The 23,275-nt window shown below is 39.1% G+C and overlaps 1 protein-coding gene across 5 annotated transcripts in view; it reads right to left on the minus strand.

The window, feature by feature from the left end:
* TSPAN9 (tetraspanin 9) overlaps positions 1-23,275 on the minus strand; it is a 236,897-nt gene that overhangs the window by 201,895 nt on the left and 11,727 nt on the right. For 3 of the 5 annotated variants that reach the window (XM_036758640.1, XM_036758638.1, XM_036758637.1), the window contains exon 3: positions 7,539-7,574. The exons of 1 other annotated variant lie outside the window; for it this stretch is intronic. The gene's annotated coding sequence lies outside the window, so the exon portion shown is untranslated. Of the gene's footprint in view, positions 1-7,538; positions 7,575-20,044; positions 20,173-23,275 lie in introns of all 5 variants that reach the window. One more of the 5 variants, XM_036758641.1, reaches the window with a different exon arrangement.

Below are 23,275 nucleotides of genomic sequence, written 5' to 3' on the forward strand. Positions count from 1 at the left end.
CCCATGTGGGAAAGATTTTCTTGGCAAAGATACTGGAGTGGTTTGCCATTTCCTTCTCCAGCTCATTTTACAGATAAGGAAACTGAGGCAAACAGTATTAAGTGAGTTGCCTTGAATCACACAACCAGTAAGTGTCTGAGGCCACATCTGAACTCAGGAAGATGAGTCTTCCTGACTCTAGGCCTGGCACTCTATCTACTGTGTCACCTAGCTGCTGAGTGAGGTGTGTGTGTTTGTGTGTGTATGTGTATTTGTGTGTGTGTGTGTGTGTGTGTGTGTGTATACACTATCATATTCTGTCACTGTATCAAGTATTTTTTTCTTAATTGTATTTCTTTGTTACAATGGAGGGCAGGGAAAAAGGGGTGTTCCAAGTCAACCATGAAGTAAATATCAAAGACATCAATAAAACATACTTTTAAAAAACAAAAACATGCTTATGAAAAAAAAATCCAAATCCCTCAAGATCCATACATTTTTGAAGACCATAGCCCTTCCCAGACAGCCTCCTGTGAAGGCCACTCAGTGAAGGGAGGGCCGACGGAGAAGGAATTTAGGCTTCGGAGAGGGGTTAAACTAACTGAACTCTGACCTCTAATTCACCCTTTCCAACAACACTAGGATTCCATCAATTCTACATTGTAGACAGGTTAACCAGCAGGATGAACACTGTGAGACTGGAAACCAAGCTGGACAAGACAATCACTGACATTTATGGAGAGTGTCCCAAAAGTCCTAGTGCCATTTCAATCTACAGAAACATTAAACTGAATTAAGAGCTTTGGGATAGCTGCATGTTACTTTAAAGATTTTATAAAGTGCTTTATGCACATTATCTCATTTGATCCTCATTATGTGAGTTAGGTACTGTAGGTATTCTTAGATAATAAAAGATAGTCGTAATAATATTAATAATATCTAGCATTTGAACAGCACTTTAAGGTTTGCAAAGCACTTTACAAATATCATCTCATTTTGTCCTCACAACAACCCCAGGTGGTAGGTGCTATTATTATCCCAATTTTACAAACAAGGAAACTGAGGTTGAAAGACTTGCTCGGAGGTCAAAGAGTAAGTGCTTGCAGCCACATTTGAACACAAACCTTCCTGACTCCATGTCCAGTGTTCTATCCATCACTTAGTAGTCTTTGAGGTTCAGAAGGGTTGACTCATATAACCCTGGTTACACAGCTAGTAAGTGCCAGAAACAGGATTCAAAGTCAGATTTCTTTCTGACTTCAAGTCCAACACTCTTTCCCACTGGTGACCTCTAGATGACTGCCAAGGTCTCTTCCACCAATGGCACTCTAGGATTATAAGATTCTAGGGGGGCAGGGCAGCAATGGAAATCAATTCCTATTTCAACAAGAAAAAAGAGGCTCAGACATGGTGGGTGGTTTTCCCCACAGCACCTGGCAGGTCAGAGACCTAGATAAGAAGAAAACCCAAGTTTCCTGGAGTCTCTCATCCCTTTTTATCTATAGCCTTGCCTGGGCCTCCTTAAAATTCACAGTGACCTTCACTCATTGTTCTTACCAGTCAAAAGAAACAGCTCTAAATGGATGACAGGTAGGCCCCCACACGACTTTCACCCTAATTTAGGTAGAGATTACATTCTTTCCCACCCCCACCAACCCTACCCTACCCTCCCAACTCTCTCTTCCTAAACCCAAAACCTCTACTACCTCTTTTGGAGGAAATAAAAAAAGGTTGGCAAAGGGACAAAGGCACAAATCTGACTGGATTTTCAAATCCCCATGAAAACAGATTTTTCATACTTTGCAGTAGGGAACTTTCTGAAATACAAACCAAGTCAGAGACTCATTTGCTTTGCCACTATTGATAACCTCCTGGTATCTGAGCAATCTTTCCTTTCCCCCAAGGCTAACTTTTCCAGCACAGGGTACTCCTTCAAAACTTCAATTCTGGCCAACCTTGAACCAATCAAGGGCAGGCAAAGGGAAAAATACTCTAGACTAAGCCAGCCCTGAATAGGCATAAGGGGACAGTATTTTGCTGCTTTTTCTCTTGTGCAAACCTTGTGTCAGACCATCCTTCCTGACATGAAGGGCTCACATATATTTTGGGAGTGCCCTGTGGGGGCCATGGAGGCTGCCACATGTGAGGGCAGAACCTACTCTGCCCTGCACCTGCCATTACCATGTGAAAAAACAAAGCCTCAGCTGACCCCAACCAGAGTACCCAGGGAAGTATGGGCTGTGGCCCCTGCACCAGCACCTCCTTTTTCTTATTCCAACCCTGGCCCCAGGCGGGTAGGACTAGTGCTTTAGGAAGATCAGTTTGACAGCTAATTGTGAAAGGAGGTGACTGGAATATGGCAAAGCAGCAGAAAGCAATGTAGCTGAGCTCCTGCTCACAAAGCTCCCCCAGACAGTACTAGAAAATGCACCAGACTGAAGCCTGATGGAGAAATCCAGAAAAGGTCATAGTGAGTCATTTCTCTAGCCCAGCTCAGCACAGGGAGAAAGACACGGAGGTCTGTGGACACTGGGGTTCGGCCAAGAGCATACCACACCTTGAGCACTCTAGAGCCCAGGACCAGAGGAGTTCCCATACTTATATTCACCCCTAGATCCATACAGGGACACTGAGATGGGGACAGGCATCAACTGGCAACTTTTTCACCTACTACATAAGTCTGGGTCACAGATCCAGGGCAGACTGAGAGGGAGATCTGAGCACAAGGATGGCATTCCTGGGTAAGGAGGCCACAGGCAGTATATTAAGAAAGGACAAAGTTCAGAAGCAAGCAACAGCTATTTGACTCATAACCCTAGATAGAGCAAAGCAAGACCTCAGTTCCGGCATCTAGCACAGTCTGCAGAGGAAAAACCAAGGCAAGAATCCTAGACCAAAGGAGTCTATAATTCTACACTCTGAACCAGCAGAGCTTTGGAGCAAGCTAACAGTGACTGAATCCAGCCGCAGTCAAAATTGTCATTCTAACCAAAACCCAGGTCAAAAACCTGCAGTTTAGACAAAAGAGGCAGCAATCAGACTCTTTCCTGGATCAGAGCACTGAAAGCACTGGTCCCCGATCTGAAAGGTCCCTGAGATCCTAAAATAACACAATTCTCAATAAGAAAGCTGCAACAAGACCAGCCCAGGTCTTCCTTCCAGAAGTAGAGCAGAACCTAGCCCTTACATCAAATTCAAAGTCAAGAAGAAGTAGGCTGGAAGAATGGGCAAACAAAAAAAAGAATCCTATCACAAAGAGTTATTATGGTAGCAGGAAAACTCCAAACATAAAAGCAGAAGAGAATGATTCCAAAACATCTACAAGCAAAGCCTCAGAGAAAAACATAGCCTGCACATGAACTCAACTAGAATTCCTGGAAAAGATGAAGCAAAAGTTTAAAAAAATGTTTTTGTAAATGAAATGAAAACACTTGAGGAAAAATACTGGAAGAGAATGATAGCTTTGAAAGAAAGAACTGGAAAGGGAATTAAAAGCTTGGCACAAGAAGTACAAAATCTTGCCCAAGCAACAAAAGTCCTTGAAAATTAGAAAGCACCAAACAGAAGCCAATAACTCCATATGAGAAAACAACAAATAATAACCCAAAGGCTGGAAAAAAAGAGAGAGAAGAAAATGTAAGGTGTCTCGTCACAAAAATGACTTTTAAGGAAAAGTTTGAGGAGAAAAAACCTTTAAGGATTATTGGACTACCTGAATGCCAAGACGGAAAAGGGCCTAGACATCATATCTCAAGAAATCTTTAAAAAACAACTACCTAGATCTCTAAAAACCACAGGGCAAAGAAAAAAATTAAGAACCTATTGGTCCCCTCATGAAATAAACCTCAAAACTGAAATTCCCAGAACATCACAGCTAAAACCTAGAGTTTCTGGAAAAAATATTGCAAGCAGCCAGAAGGAAAAAATTTAAGTGCCAAGGAGCTACAGTTAGGATCACTCACAATCTAGTAGCTGCCAATATAAAGGAGAAGAATACTTACAATACAATATTTCAAAAAGTAAAGAATATGGATTTACAACTAAGAATAATTTACCAAGCAAAACTCAGTATAATGTTACAGGGGGGAAGAAATGGACCTTTAATGAAAAAATAGAGAATTTCTAGACATCCCTGATACAAAAAAATCAAAATAAAAAGAAACAGCTGCAGGGAAACTTTGAAGTACAAACACAAGGGTTAAGGAAAACATAAAAAGGTAAACATGAATGAATAATGATAAGGAATTTAAAAGTATAAACTACTTATACACAAATGTGGGGAGATGATACATGTGACCCCCCTGAGCCCAATCATCATCAGGGATCATAAAGGAAGTCTAATTAGATAGAAGGCATGGGATTAGTTTAGTCCTGTTTGTCTTGATGATCTTAAGATAAGAATGTAAAGAGAAAGGAAGAGGAATATACTTGGTGAGGGGGAAAGGAATCAAAGCTAGGAAAAATTATCTCATATAATTAGAATGAATAGGTAGACCTCTATTCAAACAAGGAGGAGGGAATGGAAGTGAGTTAACAGCCAACCTCACTCTCATCTAAACAGGTTAAAGTAAGAAAAAACACATATATATATACATACTTATACACACACAGAGAGAATTGGGTACAAAAATACATTTCACTCAACATGGAAATAGAAAGAAAAGGGAGGAGGGGGATTAGGCAGATAGAGAAGGGTGGATTAAGGGAGGGATTAAGCATAAGCAAAACAAACTCTAAGAATATACAAAAACACTCATAGGTCTTTTGAGATGGCAAAGAACAGAAATCTGAGGGGATGCCCATAAATGGGAGAATGGATGAACAAGTTATGGTTTAGAAATGTGATCAGATCTATTGTGTTATAAGAAATGATAATGGAAATAGTTTCAGAGAAACTTGAGAAGACTTGTATGATCTGATGCAGAGTGAAGTGAACAAAACCAAGAGAATAATTTACACAATGACAGCAATATGGTAAAGCAAACAACTTTGAAAGAAATAGGAACTCTTATCAGTATACTGAATGACCAACCACAATTCCAAAGGAATGATGATGAAGCTTACTCAGAAGCCAAAATGAGACAATTTTTTTGACATGGCCAATGTAGAAATATGTCTTGATTGACTATATATGTTTATAACAGGATTTGTTTTTCCTTTAATTCTCAATTGGGGGGAGGTGGAAGAATGAGAAGGCATATTTTATGATTAAAAAAACATGTATCTATATATACATATATATAATATTTTTAAAATTTTAAATAAAATAAGAGGATTGGACCATATGAACTCTAAGGTCCTTCCAGTGTTAATTCTGTGATCCTGTAATCACTTCACTAAATCTTCTCTTTTCCTGGAAAGAAGAAAGGCAGATACTTTTGGACACTGGTCAAGGGACCCAACTAGGAAGGTCCATGAAGAAACCTTCCAATGCCAGAGCTGATGCTGGCAATTTCTGTTGTGTTCCTACCTAGGCTTGGAACAAAGACAGAAGCAAGACTGTGACTGTGTCACTATGAAAGAAATTTTTATCTCCAACAGGGTTAGGGCCTGTGACTGTGTACTGTGGGCAGACAGCACAGACCAATGTTGGACCTGCAGTTCTGTCCAGTAGCTATCTATTAGAAGGGGTGAACCAACAGCTGTATTTTGAGACCCTGAACCCAGGTCTTGAGCCTGCATAGCTTGAATCAGAAGTACTGAGATCAGAACACATACTAGGTTGCACTGCTTAAGGCACTGAAAGTTTATGACTTGCTGGTCTGAGCCAACCTTAAGGGCCCAACATTCCTTCCACGCAGAGCTTGGCACTAACAAAAAGTTTCAATTTAGGTAATAAGGTTTAAAAAATGAGTAAACAACAGAAAATAGTTACAATAAAGAAATAATATGTCCGCAGGGATGCCTAGGAGAAAACCCCAAAAGAAGAGACAAACTCCACAGCAAAGCCTCTCACAAAAACAGAAAAAACAAAAAAAGAAGATAACCAAAAGATTAGAAATCAGAATCCAACAATATGTTGAATACAAGAAATATATGTGAAACATAAAGAATCACACAAAGTTAGGGTACAGAGATGGAGAAAATCTATCATACCTCAAGGAAACTCAAAAAATAGTTAAGAATCATGATCTCAGATAAGACAACTATAATAAGATATGCAAAGAGAAACTACATTATAATTAAGGGCACCAGAGACAATGAATTAATCAGTACCAAATGTACAGGGTATCACAAAAGTCAGCGCATTTTAAGCTTTAATAACTTTAAAATACCCATTAACTAAAATAAAATAAAAATAGCTATTAAAGTTTAAAATGCATCTAAATACTTAAAGAACAGGTTAAAGAATTTACAAGGAGAAATAAACAATTAAACTATAATGACTAGGGATTTCTATATACCCTTTTTAGAAGTAGAGAAGGAAGGAAGGAAGAAAGAAAGAAAGGAAGGAAGGAAAAATGGATAAATGAATTAATTCCTGAATAGAATTTAGGAAAATTGGCTAGATCTCTCTGATGATTACTAAATGGTTATAAAAGAAATACACTTATTGCTAAGCAGCAAATGGAACATTTACAAAAACTGAACACTAAGGAATAAAAGTCTCATAAACATATGTAAAAAGAAGAAATATTAAACGCATATTTTATTCAATACAATGAAATAACAATTACATTCAATAAAGAAGCTGAAGCATTAAAATTAATTTGCAATTGATTTAATCCTAAAGAACTATGAGTCAAAGAATAGTAAAAATCACCAATAACTTTGTTGCCCCAAAAATGGAAACAATGGGACGATATAACTACATTTTTAGAATGCAAACAAAGCAGTCTTTAGGGGAAGATTTATAGGGAGGCAATTGGCATAATGTATGCAGGACTCAACTTGGCTTCAGAAAGAACTGAGTTCAAATCCTGCCTGAGACACTTGCTAGCTATATGACACTGAGCATGTCACAAACTACTTCAGTTTTCTCATTTGTAAGGGCCTCTAAGGGTCTCTTTAACCTCTAAATCTATGATAAACACTTTTACCAACAAAAGAGAAAAAGAACAGAGCAAAGAATTGGGTATGAAAGTAACAAATCAAAAAACCCAAGTAAATACAAAAATAGAAATTCTGAAAGTCAAAGAAGAAATTAATAAAACTTAAAGCCTAAAAGAAATTGAATTATCAATAAAACTAAGAGATTTTTTTGGAAATAAAAATATTAAATAAATAAACCATTATCTGGTGTAATTTCTACAAAAAGAAAGAAGAAAATTGGCAATATCAAAATAAAAATAATTCACAAAAAAATGAACAAAGAAATTATTAAGAAAAACTATTTTGCCCAATTACATGCAAATAAAACACATCACTTCAATGAAATAGATAAATACTCATGAAAATATAAAATGCTCAGAAATTGAAGAAGCTATAAATGAATACCCAAGGGGGAAAAAAACTAGAACCAGATGGATTTTCATTGAATTCTATCAAGTATTCAAAGAACAAATACTTCTAATATATATACTATTTGTGGGAAAAAATAGGAAAAGCCAAAGTCTTACCAGTTTCCTTCTATGATGCAAATCTAGTCTTGATACCTAAACCAAAACAAAAGAAAACTATAAATCCTAATGAAAATTGTTGCAAATTTAAAAAAAAATTATACCCTATAACTACATTAGATTTTTACCAAGAACATGGGGTTGGCTGAATATTAGGAAAACTGTAAACATAAAAGACCACATTAATAACAAAAACAACAAAAATTACTTACTATATCAATAGATTTTTAAAAAGCTTTCAACAAAATACCAAAATAGGAATAAAAACCTTTCATTAACATGGTAAACAAAGAACCAGCATTACACATTAATGGAGATAATTGCCTACAGGACATTTCAAACTGTATGTCCCACTGACACCTTAAACTCAACATATGTAAAACTGAACTCATTACTTTTCCTCCTAAACCCTGCCCTATTCCAAGCTTCTCTTTCTCTGCTGAAAGCACCACCATCTTCCACTATCCCTAGTAATACCAGCATTATCCTTGACTCTTCATTCTCCTTCAGCCCACATATGCAATCAGCTGCAAAATTCTGCATATTCTAGGTTTACCACTTCTCTTGCATCTGATACCTCTCCATTCATTTTATTTCATGCATTCTTCACCTCTCACCATGATTACTGAGACAGCCTTCTAATTGGTCTTCCTGCCTCAAATTTCTCCCCATTTCAGTTTCACTCCCATAAATCCAAAGATCTCAAATGAAAAAAAATCTGCAGTAAATTTCTCAGATAAAGGTCTCATTTCTAAGATATATAGGCAAGTAATTCAAATTATAAGAACATAAGCTGGTTATATTATAAATTATAAATTATAAATGATCAAGGGATGTGAATAGATGGTTTTCAGAAAAAGAAATTCAAGCTAACAATAGTCATATGAAAACTTGCTCTAAATCACTAATAATTAGACAAATGAAAATTAAAACAACTCCAGAATACAACCTCATACCCAGCAGACCAGGAAAGATGACCAAAAAAAGCACTTAGCACAGTGGCTGACACATAGCAGGTGCTTAATAAATGCTAACTTGACAAATGTTGGAGGGGCTGTGGAGAAAAAGGTACACAAATGCATTGTTGGTGGAACTGCAAAATGGCCTGGCCATTTTAGAAAGCAATTTGGAACAATGCCCCAAAAGTTATTAAACTGTGTGTTTCACAGATAACACACAGGAGGCACTGTAGTTTTCAGACCCCAGCCTCTAACAGGTTCACTCTTGATCTGGTCAGACAGGCAGAAACCTTTGGAGGGGTTAATAATCAGCTTTATTCTAGTTCAGTCTTCTCAGAAGGTTGCTGATAATGGGAGAACCAGCTCCTACAGCATTCCCTAACAACCCTTCTCGCAGGGGCCAGCAAGAAAGTGGGGCAACTACCCCTACATAGATAGGGGTCGATGGAGACAGGCACAGCTTGTGCACTCCCCTATATCCCCTCAAGCCTTGATGGGGAATAGTCGAGGCATACAAAGATTGCCCGTGCTTTTCCCCATGTATTCCCCAATGGGTTCCCCGTGGATTGCCCACTCACTGACCAGTGCCCATGTGCTTTACAGGGCAACAGACAAAAAAGGCATCTCGCCAACATTAAGCTCAAAGGTTAACTTCAGCAATATCATCATTCTGCACAAGTGTAGTAAATATCAATTAAGTCACCCTTATATCTCACGGCGCAGCCTCAGTAGGACTGCCTATCACTATGATTCTGGGAATTACTATCTAGGATCCTTGGGGTTATTGTGGGAGTTATTATCTAACACCTGGAAACTAAACATAGCCATGGCCATGGATCCTGAAAAACTGAACTCTAAAAAGGATAACAAAATCCTCCTTACATACACTGTGTATAACCTTTGACCCAGCAATATCATCTATACCCCAAAGAAATCAAAGGACCCATGTGTTCAAAATAATTTTACAGCAGCAAGTTTCATGGGGGCACAGAATTGGAAACTGAGGAAATATCCATCAATTAGGCATTGACTGAGCAAACTATGGTACATTAATGTTATGGAATACTGCACTATAAAAAATGAAAGGGATGGTTTCAGAGGAACCTGGAAAGACTTATATGAATTGTGGTTAAAGTGAGCAGAATCAAGAGAACAATTTATAGAATTACTATATTATAAAGTCAAATAACTTTGAAAGACTTAGGAACTTAGGAACCAACCACAATTGCAGAGGACTCATGATAAAAAATGCTACCCACTTCCAGATAAAGAGGTGATGGACTCAGTCCTGACAGAGGCTTGTGTTTTTGCTCTTGTTGCTGTTTGGGGTAAAGGGGGAGAGAATAACCAATGCAGGAATTTGTTTGCTTAACTATACACACTTAAAATGGATTTTATTTTTCTTTTTTTTTCTCATTGAGGAGAAGAGAAGGGTGGGAAGGAGAGAATTCAAACCTAAAAATAAAATAATTTTTTTTAAATCCCAACTGCTAAGGTAAGGACCCACACTTTGACAAAATCTGGAAACCATTCTGGCAGAAATTAGCTTTAGACAAATACCTCACACCATATACAGAAACTAGTTCCAAATGGAATCATGCCTTAGACATAAAAGGTGACATCATATACAAATTAGTGGAGCAAAGAAAACATTTTCTTTTGTATCTATGGAGAGGGAAAAACTTCAGAGCAAACAAGGGATAGAGAGGACACAGTAATAAAAATGGATAATTCTGATAATAAAATTAGTTGGTTTTGTACAAGTAAAACCAATGCAGTTAAAATTATAAGGAAAACAGTTAACTAGGAGGGAAAATCTCTGTAAAAGATTTCTCTGATAAAGTTTTCATATCTAAAATATATAAGGAACTGATTCAGATATATAAGAGCAAGAGCTATTTTCCATTTTGACAAACTTCAAGGATATAAATAGGAAGTTTTAAAAGGAAGTAATTCAAGTTATCAATAACCACATGAAAAAATATCCCAAGTCACAAAAAAAAACCTAGAGAAATGTAATTTAAAAGCAACTCTGAAGTTCCACCTAATACCCATCAGATTGGCAGATATTTAAAAAAAAAGGAAAATGGCAATTGTTTGAGAGGCAGTGTGAAGATAGACATACATACATTGTTGGTGAAGCTGCAATTGTTCTAGCCATTCTGGAAAGCAATTTGGAACTATGCCCAAATCAACAAGCATTTATTAAGAACCTATTATGTGCTAGGAACTATCATAAACAAGGATGAAAAGAAGGGCAAAACAGTCCCTGCCCTCAAGAAGCTCACAATCAATAGGGGGAGGGAGAAACAACATGAAAGTAACTACGTGCAAATGAGATATATACCGGATATAAAAAAAATCAGTGAACTGTGTATATCCTTTGATCCATCAATACCACTACTAGGCTTATACACCAAAGAAATCAAAGACAAAGGAAAAGGACTCGTACAAAAATATTTACAGCAGTTTTTTTTGTAGTGATATGGAAATGGAAATACAGTGGGCACCCATCAAATGAGTAAGAACAGAATGAATTATAATGTGTGTACATATATAAATAGATTATATAATCTACATATAATAAAATATATTAATAATATGCAATATATTAATATTAATATAGTAACATATCAATAATATATAGCCATATATAGATATCTATCAAGATATATATAGAGATAGATAAATTGACAGATAGGTGATAGATGGATAGACAGATAGATAAATAGACAGACAGACAGATAGACATGATGGACTATCACTATGCTGTAAGAAATAACAAAAGGGAGGGTCCCAGACAATCCTGGAAAGACTGGTATGAACTGATGCCAACAAAGTAAGCAGAACTCAGAAGAACAATTTATACAATAAAAGCAACATTATAAAGAGAGACTTCAGCCTCAGACACTTGACACACTTACTAGCTGTGTGACCTTGGGCAAGTCACTCAACCCCAATTGCCTTCCCTTCCCCCCTCCAAAAAACAAAAAAAAAAACAAAAAAAAATAAAGAAAGACTTAAGAACTGTGATCAGTGAAATGAACAACCAACCATAGGAGCTAGCCAAAAGGTTGCAAAAATGAAAAAAGAAGAAAAAAGTAAGAAAAGTGGGTCACTAAAGCAGTTACAAAATGTAGAAAAGAGAATAGGAGGAAAATCCATAGGAAACAGAGAACAGTTTTGAAAACAATATACTGAATTTGTTGTGTACTTGGAAAGAGGAGCAAGCAGTTTCCCAGCTACAATCCTGTTTTTTTTTTTCTTTCTGCTTTGTATATGGTAAATCTCATCTTATTTGGTGTTGTGAGTTCAGAATAAAAACAACTCAAAAAATGGTTTTAATCAAATCCACCCTTAATGACTTAAGCCCAGGGCCTGGAGGAAAAGAAACCTTTATGACTCACCCCAAGCCAAGTAAACTGCCAGACGGCCTCTCATAAGCACAAGGCCAAAGAGCCTGCTTTCTACAAAGAACAGGTCTTGGAGCCAGTCCAGCTGTGATTGCATCTCCTGGGTCCAGCTGGCTAACACAGCTAGCAATGGGGGGCCCACGAAGCACCAGGAATTTTCCATTCAGACAACCAAGATTCACAAGTTCCCTGACAAGGACCCATTTAGGTTGAGTAACATCCTTACTTGGATCAGGACAGGCCCAAATGAAAAGGCTATTCAGTTTGGCAATATCCTACCAGGAGGCCAAGGTAAACATGGCTTTGTGGACAGATTAAAAACAGGACACTGAATCTGCAAGGGAGGCAGTTTGCTGGTTCACAGGATTTAGGGCTGTAAAGGATTTTAGAAATCATTTTACAGATGAGGGAAGGGGTCAAAGGAGGCTCAGTGACACACTCAAAGATACACAGATACCACATGATGGAGCCAGGATTTGAACCCAGGTCCTCTGATGCCATATTACTCAGAACAGCAATACTATCAGCATCTACCTGAATAGAGTCCCTTCTCCTTACCACTGTGGAAGTTTATAGGGAATGGCTACCCTGAACAAGAGGCTGAGTGTCCAGATCCCCTAAACCAACTCCAACAAAAACACTTAATAATAGTAAAGAAACCCAATAAGAAAAAAAGCAAATGACTTCTTCCAACTCAAAATTTCAACCAGAAGCCCAAGAGTATCAGGGAAGGTGGTCCTCCAAGCAAAGGGAGTACCTCTGCCAACTCCAGTGCTGAGACACAAGAGGCCCCTAAGGTTCTGAGTCCAGATGTCACAAGAATCTAAAATGCCTCTGAGTAAGTGCCAGTGTGGGGACCACGACAGTCAGTGACTAACATGAAGCCAATCAGCCATGGTAAGGCTGAGATAGGCCAGGCCCAGAAATTCAGAGGCCCCGAAGATTCTGTCCTCAGATACGAGAAAGGATCCTCGAAGATCCAATACTAGAAACCCTCCAGGAGGGGACTCATGCCAGGGGGTAGAATCAGCACAAGAAAGCCAGAGGCGCAGGACAAGACTAAGCAGAGTTGACCATCCCACCCAAAAGTGCAGCAAGAAGTGGAACCCAGCCCTGGCAACAGAGCCCCAGTTCAGGAATTAAAGCTAGAGATCAGAACCACAAATTGCTGCAAATTTAACTCCCTGACAACTGCGCATAGACTCAAAAGATGAAATGGATTTTCCACATGAAAATCTAGAAAAAATGAAGAAAATTTTAAAGTAAAATAAGAGCCTTGAGGGAAAGAAATGGAAGGAAAATAAGTAGCTTGGAGGAAAAAATGCTAAACCTTACCTAAAAAATGGAATCCTTGAAAACTAAGCAAACCAAAATCAATGATTCCATGAGACTTAAAGAAATAGTAGAATAAAATCAAAATACTGGCAAAAATAGAAGAAAATGTCAGATCCCTGATACAAAAAACAACTGATGCAAAAACAGGTCAAGGAGAGAAAATTTAAGAATCAATAGATTCCATAAAAACCAGAAGGACAAATAGCCTCAGCGCTATATTTCAAGAAATCATAAAATAAATGCCCAAATCTATTAGAACCAAAAGGCAAAGATAAAAAGAATTCACCAATCACCTGCTGAAAGGAACCCCAAAAGGAAAAGTTCTAGGAATGTCAAAGCCAAAATCCAGAGCTCCCATTGGAATAGATAAATTTCAAGTATTTTTGATGGGGGGGGAGGGGGAACAGAGCTGAATAGGAAATTAGTTTTATTTCTTATTATTTAATATTTTTAGTTTTCAACATTGATTTCCACAAGATTGAGTTAGAAATTTCCTCCCCATTTCTACCCTCCCCCCACCCAAAGATAGCATATATTCTGATTGCCTCTTTCCCCAGTCTCCCCTCCCTTCTGTTACCCACTCCCCCCCATCCCTTTTCCCTTTACTTTCTTGTAGGTCAAGATAGATTTCTATACCCCATTGCCTGTATATCTTATTTCCTAGTTGCATGTAAAAACAACTTTTTTGAACATTTGTTTTCAGAACTTTGAGTTCCAAATTCTCTCCCTTCTTCCCTCCCCACCCACCCTCCTTGAGAAGGCAAGCAATTCAACATAGGCCACACATGTATCATTATGCAAAACACTTCCATAATAGTCATGTTGTGAAAGACTAGCTATATATTTCCCTCCGTCCTATCTTGTCCACCTTTATTCACTTTTTTCCCCTAACCTTGTCCCTTTTCAAAAGTGTTTGCTTTTGACCACTCCCTCCCCAAATCTGCTTTCCCTTCTATCATCCCTCCCTTCTTATGCCCTTCCCCCTACTTTCCTGTAGGGTCAGATGCCCAATTGAGTGTGTATGTTATTCCCTCCTTAAGCCAAATCCGAAGAGAGCAAGTTTCACTCATTTCCTTTCACCTACCCCCTCTTTCCTTCCATTACAACAACTTTTTCTTATCACTTTTATGTGAGATAATTTACCCCATTCTATCTCTCTCTTTCTCCTTCTCCCAATACTGAATAGGAAATTTGAAATACAAACACAAGAGTTCAGAGAAACCTGGAAAGGTAAATTTATTTGACCAATTTAAAGGTGCCATATGATGATATATTGCTAAGATTCTAACAAAGGAAAGAAATGTGTCCCTTCAGAGCCTTAATGTCTTCAAAGTGTAATGGAATATTATTGTTTTCTAAGAAATGATAAAGAATTCAAAAAATTTTGGAAAGATGTCACAATACAGAAAGAAATTATCTAAATGTAATTAGGAAGTACCCATGATGTTTTTAAAAAAAGTAAAGAGCAACAAGAAAATATTTTAAAAGAAAAATAAGTAAGTAGAAAGGGTCCTGGACCTAGATTCAGAAGACTTAAGTTTTTATCATAACAATGACATTTAATAGCTATGTGACTTCAAACAAGTCTCAGTTTCCCTACATGTGCAAGATTGGTGGACAAGCCCAGATGATCTTTAAAGTCTCTTTCTGTTCTAATAAATGTATTAAATTCTTCTTCTCCCTTATCTAACACACATACGAAAAAAAAATTCTGGAGCTAAATAGTGCAGCTACCATTCTCTTCACCCACCCACTTCCAAGCTCCCAAAACAGCCAACCCCAGATTGTGTGGCACCTAACCATAGAGTTAATAATGAGAATGATCCTAAAGCTAATCCAGTGTCCTTTGATTTTTATATAGAATTGTTCTTTTCTTTCCAAATCAGTTTTGAGAATCCAGCAGCTATAAGCAGACACAGAAATTCCAAAGAGATCAGTGTTCATCCCATCAAACCAAAATAACACACATGGGGCTCTTATCTCCACAAGAATATGATTATTTGGGGTTGATTACAGAGCAACAAGAATGTCCCTTATAGCAGTCATGCCAACAATCGCTGTTAAAGTTTTTTAGGCTCTGGTGATATTAATGAGGCCATTTAGCAAATCTTTGAGGTCTCTTTCTGTTCTAAATTCTATCATGATCTATCATTCCCATTAGGTCAGGGCAGATCAAAGGTAGTCCTACCAGAAAGTCAGGGGATCCCTAAATGGCCTCAAAAAGCAATTATTCTTCAAGTGTGGTCTTGGGGATACTGATGAGTCTGGTCTCTTCTGGAATTCATTTTCATGTTGGGACCATATACTGTGGTTCCTAACACAAATCAAAACTTTAAGGTCCTTGATAAAAATCAAGATAAATGTTAACATGCCTGACAGAAGTATCTTGCACTTAGTTGTTGTTGTTCAATCATTTCATTCATGTCCAACTCTTCGTGACCCCATTTGGGGTTTTCTTGGCAAAGATACATGGAAGATGCCATGTCCTTCTTCAGCTCATTTTATAGATGAGGAAACTGAGGCAAACAGGGTTAAGTGGCTTGCCCAAGGGTCACACACCTAGCATCTGAGGCCAAATTTGAACTCAGATCTTCCTGACTTCAGGCCCAGCATTCTATCCACTGTGCCACCTAACCACCCCTTACACTTAGTAGGTGATTAATAAATGCCTGTTGAACTGAATTGCTAAACTGAAGAAGGGAGCTAAGGATCCTGGGCCTTCCTCAGAGAGAATAGTTAGATTTCTGCTTTTGGTTGACTGCATAAAACACTTGGGACCTGTTGCTGTTTTGTAATAGAAGCTTCTGCATCCCATAAGGAATTAGGATGTTCAATAAATATTCATGGATTAAACAAAGTTATAATTCCCTGGCACTATAGAAATTAAAGCCCTGGGGGGGCGGAGCGAAGATGGCAGCTGGAAAGCAGGGACTTGCTTAAGCTCTCCCCCAGGTCCCTCCAAACACCTATAGAAATGGCTCTAAACAAATTCTAGAGCAGTAGAACCCATGAAATAGCAAAGGGAAGCAGGGCTCCAGCCCAGTATAGCCTGCATGGTCACTGGGAAGGGTCTATCACATGGAGCTGCGAGTAGAGCAGAGCAGAGCAGAGCCCAGCGTGGGCCATGCCAGGACCAACCAGACTGGGAGCCAGGCAGAATAGGCCATAGGGCCCTGAGTCATTGAAAGGTGGCAGTTACCAGACTTCTCAACCCACAAATGCAAAGACAACAGAGAAGGTTAGTGGGAAAGACTGCTGGGACAGAGTGAAAGGAGTTCGGGGTCAGCCACCACCCCAGGGCGGCGGAGGTAGTGCAGCAATGAGGCTGCTTCCAGAGCTACAGCTGCAGTTGCTTCCAGCCCCAGGCCCACCTGGTGGGAGGAATTAAGTGGCGGACTAGAGTGGCAGTGCAAAGCCTGCTTTGCCCTGCCTGGATCTGGGCCGCAATCCTGATTGGCAGTTCTTGGGGGAGAAGGAGTGCTGGTGTGGCAGAGCTGGCTGTGTAGAAGTAGCTCTGAAAACAGCAGCGCAGCCCCTCAAGTTTGGGACAAAGTACTCTCTACTCTACAAGCAGTCATACCCCAACGAAAAACTCAAGGGTCAAGTAGTTGGCTGGGAACATGAACTGGCAGCAAAAACAGACTCAGATTCAGACTCAGACTTTGGAATCTTTCTTTGGTGACAAAGAAGACCAAAACATACAGCCAGAAGAAGTCAACAAAGTCAAAGAGCCTACATCAAAAGCCTCCAAGAAAAACATGAACTGGTCTCAGGCCATGAAAGAGCTCAAAAAGGATTTGGAAAAACAAGTTAGAGAAGTAGAGGAAAAATTGGGAAGAGAAATGAAAATGCTGCAAGAAAGCCATGAAAAACAAGTCAATGACTTGCTAAAGGAGACCCAAGAAAATACTGAAGAAAACAACACCTTAAAAAATAGACTAACTGAAATGGCAAAAGAGCTCCAAAAAGCCAATGAGGAGAAGAATGCCTTGAAAGGCAGAATTAGCCAAATGGAAAAGGAGGTCCAAAAGACCACTGAAGAAAATACTACTTTAAAAATTAGATTGGAGCAAGTGGCAGCTAGTGACTTGATGAGAAATCAAGAGATTATAAAACAGAACCAAAGGAATGAAAAAATGGAAGACAATGTGAAATATCTCATTGGAAAAACCACTGACCTGGAAAACAGATCCAGGAGAGATAATTTAAAAATTATTGGACTACCTGAAAGCCATGATCAAAAAAAGAGCCTACATATCATCTTTCAAAAAATTATCAAGGAGAACTGCCCTGATATTCTAGAACCAGAGGGTAAAATAGAATATGAAAGAATCCACGGACAGTCTCCTGAAAAAGATCCCAAAAAGAAAACTCCTGGGAATATTGTTGCCAAATTCCAGAGCTCCCAGATCAAGGAGAAAATACTGCAAGCAGCCAGAAAGAAACAATTTGAAAAGTGTGGAAACACAATCAGGATAACCCAAGATCTAGCAGCTTCTACATTAAGGAATCGAAGGGGTTGGAGTAGGATATTCTGGAGGTCAAAGGAGATAGGATTAAAACCAAGAATCACCTACCCAGCAAAACTGAGTATCATGCTCCAAGGGAAAATATGGATTTTAAATATAATAGAGGACTTTCAAGCTTTCTTAGTGAAGAGACCAGAGCTGAATAGAAAATATGACTTTCAAACACAAGAATCAAGAGAAGCATGAAAAGGTAAACAAGAAAGAGAAATCACAAGGGACTCACTAAAGTTGAACTGTTTATTTTACATTCCTACATGGAAAGATGATGTGTGTAATTCACGAGACCTCAGTATTAGGGTAGCTAAAGGGAATATACATATATATAGACAGAGAGCACAGGGTGAGTTGAATATGAAAAGATGATATCTAAAAAAAAATTAAATTAAAGGATAAGAGAGGAACATATTGAGAGAGGAAGAAAGGGAGAGACAGAATGGGGTAAATTATCTCACATAAAAGTGGCAAGAAAAAGAAGTTTGTTGGAAGGGAAGAGAGGGCAAGTGAGGGAGAATGAGTGAATCTTGCTCTCATCGGATTTGACTTGAGGAGGAAATAACATACACACTCAATTGGGTATCTTAACCCACAAGAAAGAAGGAGGAAGGGGATAAAAAAGGGGGGATGATAGAAGGGAGGGCAGATAGGGGGAGGAGGTAATCAAAAGCAAACACTTTCGAAAAGGAACAGGGTCAAGGGAGAAAACTGAATAAAGAGGCACAGGATAGGAGGGAGCAAAATATAGTCTTTCACAACATGAGTATTGTGGAAGGGTTTTGCATAATGATTCATGGGTGGCCTGTGTTGAACTGTTTGCCTTCTTAGGGAGAGTGGGTGAGGAGGGAAGAGGGGAGAGAATTTGGAACTCAAAGTTTTAAAAGTAGATGTTCAAAAAAAAAAGTTGTTTTTGCATGTAACTGGGAGATAAGATATACCATAGAAATTTATCTTGCCCTACAAGAAAGTAAGGGAAAAGGGGATGGGGGGGAGTGGGGTGACAGAAGGGAGGGCTGACTGGGGAACAGGGCAATCAGAATATATGCCATCTGGAAGTGGAGGGGAGGGTAGAAATGAGGAGAAAATCTGTAATTCAAAATCTTGTGGAAATTACTGCTGAAAACTAAAAATATTAAATAAATAATAAAATTAAATTAAAAAAAAATTACAGCCCTGCTAACAATCCTAAGTCTTGGCAGGGGCCAAGAGGGAGGAGCGTGGCTGCTGGTCAAGACTAGGTCTTTTTTTCAGAGTTTCATTCCAATTCCTGACACTGCATAGAAAAGTGGACTTCTTGTTGGTTTATGATCTGTCTTTGTAATCTCTCCTTAGAATCTAGTACACTGTGCTTATAAATATAAAATAAATGAATAAATCATGCCACAAGCTGGTTAAATGGCATTAACCCTTTGTTAGGCAAGACACACAGATACACAGGGCCTCCTGAGCTCAGCTGGGTTACTCTAACTGCCTGAACATGCTGAGGTCCCTACCGTGTCACTTCCATTGCCAATTATTTCACTGAGTTGCATCAGTTCTCCCATACCACAGATTATAGAAGAATGTGGACACTGGGGAAATGGGGGGGGCAGGGAGGAAGGGAAATAGAGAGAGAGAAGTCAAAGAACTGGGTGGGGGGAGAATTAATGGTTTTCAACTATAAAGCATTTCTCTCAAGAGGGGTCTTAAGAGAAGGTAAGGAGACTATAAACCTACTCCGTCTTTGTTTAAGTTAGATTAATGCATAATCTGTGGAACAGATTAAAGAGAATTATCATTGGAAAAGTATATTTTGTCAAGTCAAGTCTGAACTCTCTAGGGAAAAGTGAGTGAAATAAACGGTCAGAACTGGGGAGAATCCCCACTACTGGCAACTTCATGGCATTGTTCCCCAAACTGAGCTCCAGGGTAGCATTAATGAGCCCACTAGTTTCTCATCATACCCCTTTCCCCTAATTCTGTTTGATTGCATTCTTTCCTAAACAAGCTATAGCTTTCTAGTGTAGAAGAGCAAGGGTCAATAAGAAGCAAAAGAAAAAAAGAGAGAGAAAATACAGAAATAGTGACCTCATATAAGAGGTCAAAGCCAAAGTCCAATTTTAGTCTGCTAAGACTAGATGTCAACAAAGGTCTAAAAATGTGCAAGACAGATTTCAATCTGAGATAAAGAAAAATTTCCGAACAAAAGGGAATGGACAGCCTTGGGAAGGAATGCACTACTCTCTCCACATACACATACACACACACACACACACACACACACACACACACGCCACCTTCTGCTTCTTCTCTGTAGGTCTTGGAGCAAAGTCTGGATGACCTCTTGTTGAGATATAACTCTTGTTTGGGTGCAGTTTAAGCTAGTCGGCCTCTGAGGTCCTTTCCAACTGTGAGATCTGTGATTCTATGAAAATGATGAAATTGGACTCAATAAACTCTAAAGTATCTTCTAACTCTAGACTCTAATATCAGTCCAAGACATTCCACAAACACAACCCTCATACATAAGGTCATGGCTGGGGAGAGAGGGTAGTAAGTGAAAAAATGTCTAACAGAGGTTCCCGCCTATACAGTGTTTTAGATAACCTGTTTTACGTCTTTCAGGTAAGACAATTTACGACATCCTACTACCTACTCAACAAAGTCTAGATTCCTCTATTTGACGTTCAAGAACCTCTAGCACTTTGGTCCCAATTCATCCTACCTCAATCTCCCTCTGCTCTCAGTCTCTCCACTCCAGTCCAATCTCCTCACTGTCCCAATAGGTTCTTGATTCCATTCCTTCACACATGCCATTCTATCCCCTGAGAACACCACCTTCCCATCCTCAGCCTCACTTCTTTTCTACCTATTCAAATTCTACTTCTAGCCTTCAAGGCCTAGCTCATAGCTCATCTCCTCCACAAAGTCCTCCCTCAATACTAGAGCCCACTCTAATGTCTTTCTCCTCTGAACCCCAACAGTATTTTTCATCTATACAACTCAATTTAGCATTTGTGTAAACTGCCTTTTATTACTCCATGTATATGTGTGTATCTATGTATCTCCATCTGTTTATCTATCTTGCCTCCCTCACAAGAATGGTTACCATGTTTTACACACACACACACATATGTGTGTGTGTGTGTGTATTTATCTATTTATCAATATCAACAAAGATATAGATCCTGCCTCCCTAGTGAGAATGGGTGCCATGTTTTACACCCACCAATGCTTGCCATCGGTGTTCAACATTTACTTGCTGGCTTGCTGATTTTTAAAAAAACCTCATCACCTTCAATATCCATTCCCAAAAGCTGTGTAGGTGGTCTCATAGAGAAAGCCAGGCCTAGAGTCAAGAAGACTTGAGTTAGAATCCTTTTTTTTCCCTACAAAACTTGTAGACTCCATGAGGATAGGGATAATTTCTTATCCATCTTTGTATCTCCCACGGTACCTAGCACACTACCTTGTTCAGAATAGTTTAATAAATGTTTGTTGAAAAATATAGTTGATTTACAATGGATATAATTCAACTTAGACTTGACCAACTTTGATATCCCTCCCATATCTTCCAATCTCCTCCAGAGTTTATCTCTTCCACCATCAACCCCTCTAGCTAAGTATATGTGTGTATCTATATCTGCTGCCTACAAACATGTCCTTTCTTCCTTATCCTTAAAAAACCCTTACACTTGACCCTGCCACCCCCTTAGGCTATTTTCCTATAATGCTCTCTCCTTTCAAACTAATAGAAAAGATGTCCATTCTTTTCTCCACTTCCTCACCTCCCAATCATTTCTCTACACTAACAAAAACTGTTCTCACCAAGGTTACCAATGATCTCTTATTAAATCCAAAAGCTCTTTCTCAGGCCTCAACCTTCTTGACCTCTTTACAGCATTTGATACTGTTGACTACCCTCTCTTCCTAAATACTCTCTCCTCTCTGGGTTTTCTTGGCCTTTCCTTTTCCTAGTTCTCTTCCTAACTACCTCATAGACCTCACAGCTCTTTCTCATTCTTCTTTGCAGAAACATCATCTATGTCCTGCTACCTAAATATAACCCAGGGCTCTGTCCTGGGCCCTCTTCTTTTCTCTGTACCTTCTCTGGCTCTAACCTATCTCATTGATCTCACTGACTCCCAACTACCTCAAACACACACAAACACATACATACATATACACACACATAAATATACACATTCATATATCATATGCATATATATACACACAACGACACATACATACACAAACACATTCATATATACACACATGCATATATACACATAGATATATACACACATGTACACATATACACATATGCCTATATACACATACATACATGTGTACATACGTACATACACATACATACATACATACATACACACACACACATACACAGGAAGAGAGAGATCTCCAACCCGCATCTCTCTCCAGAGTGGCAGTCTCATATCACCAGCTACCTATTATGTATCTCCACCTGATTATCCTACTAGCCATCTTGAACTCAAAATGTCCAAAATCAAACTGAGTAATCTTTTCCTCTAAATCTACCCCTCTTCTCCTAACTTCCCTATTTTTTTCCCAAGGGTACCACCATTCATCTGGTCACCCAGGTTCATAACCTGAGTCATTCTCAGCTCACTCTCCATCGACTCCTACAAGACAGTCTCAAACCCACCACGTCACCCAAGCTCAAGCCCTCATACCTCAAGCTCAGACTATTACATTGGCCTCCTAATTGGTCATTCTACATACTAGCTCTCCCTTCTCTGCTCCATCCTCCACACAAGAGGCCAAAGGATATTCCTGAAGCACAGTTCAATCCTTCATACTAAAAGCTTCCATGCCTCCCTACTGCTTCTAGGGGAAAAAAAAAAAACTTTTATTTGACATTTGAAGCCCTTCACAAACTGGCTCTAATCTATCTTTCCAAATTAATTTCACATTACTATCCCACACATTCCTATGGTCCAGCCAAGCTTGCCTACTTGCCATTCCCAGCAGAATAACATTTCGATTAGAGGGTGGGGAGAGAGAGAGAGAGCCAAGATGGCAGGGTAGAGACAGCAACCCAGCCGAACTCTCCCAACATTCTCCTCCAAACAACTTTAAAAGAAAGCCTCACATCAAATTCTGCAGCAGCAGAGCCAACAAAATGTCAGAGTGAGACTTTTTTCTAGGCTAAAGCAACTTGAGAGGTCATCAGGAGAGATCTGGGACACCGGGGTGGGGGCTGGCTTGCAGTGCACACGGCAGCAACACCAGGGGTGGGCCTTGGAGGTGGCTGCAACAGCAGCAGCAACAGCTCCAGGATCTCTCAGCCCAGATATGAGGAGGGGGTCAGACAAATGGTCAGAAAGAGATTACAAGGGACCCTTTGCTGGTACTGGGTGCAGAACATGGCACTGCTTGGTAACTCTACTGCCCATATGTAATTCTGGGTCACAGTTGGTCACAATGGAGTAACGACCCAGGTCAGAGTTCCAAGGCAGCAGGAAACACTAGCACTTGCTGTAGCAGGA

This window comes from Trichosurus vulpecula, chromosome 5 (assembly GCF_011100635.1).
Source record: "Trichosurus vulpecula isolate mTriVul1 chromosome 5, mTriVul1.pri, whole genome shotgun sequence".
NCBI classification, from domain to species: domain Eukaryota; kingdom Metazoa; phylum Chordata; class Mammalia; order Diprotodontia; family Phalangeridae; genus Trichosurus; species Trichosurus vulpecula.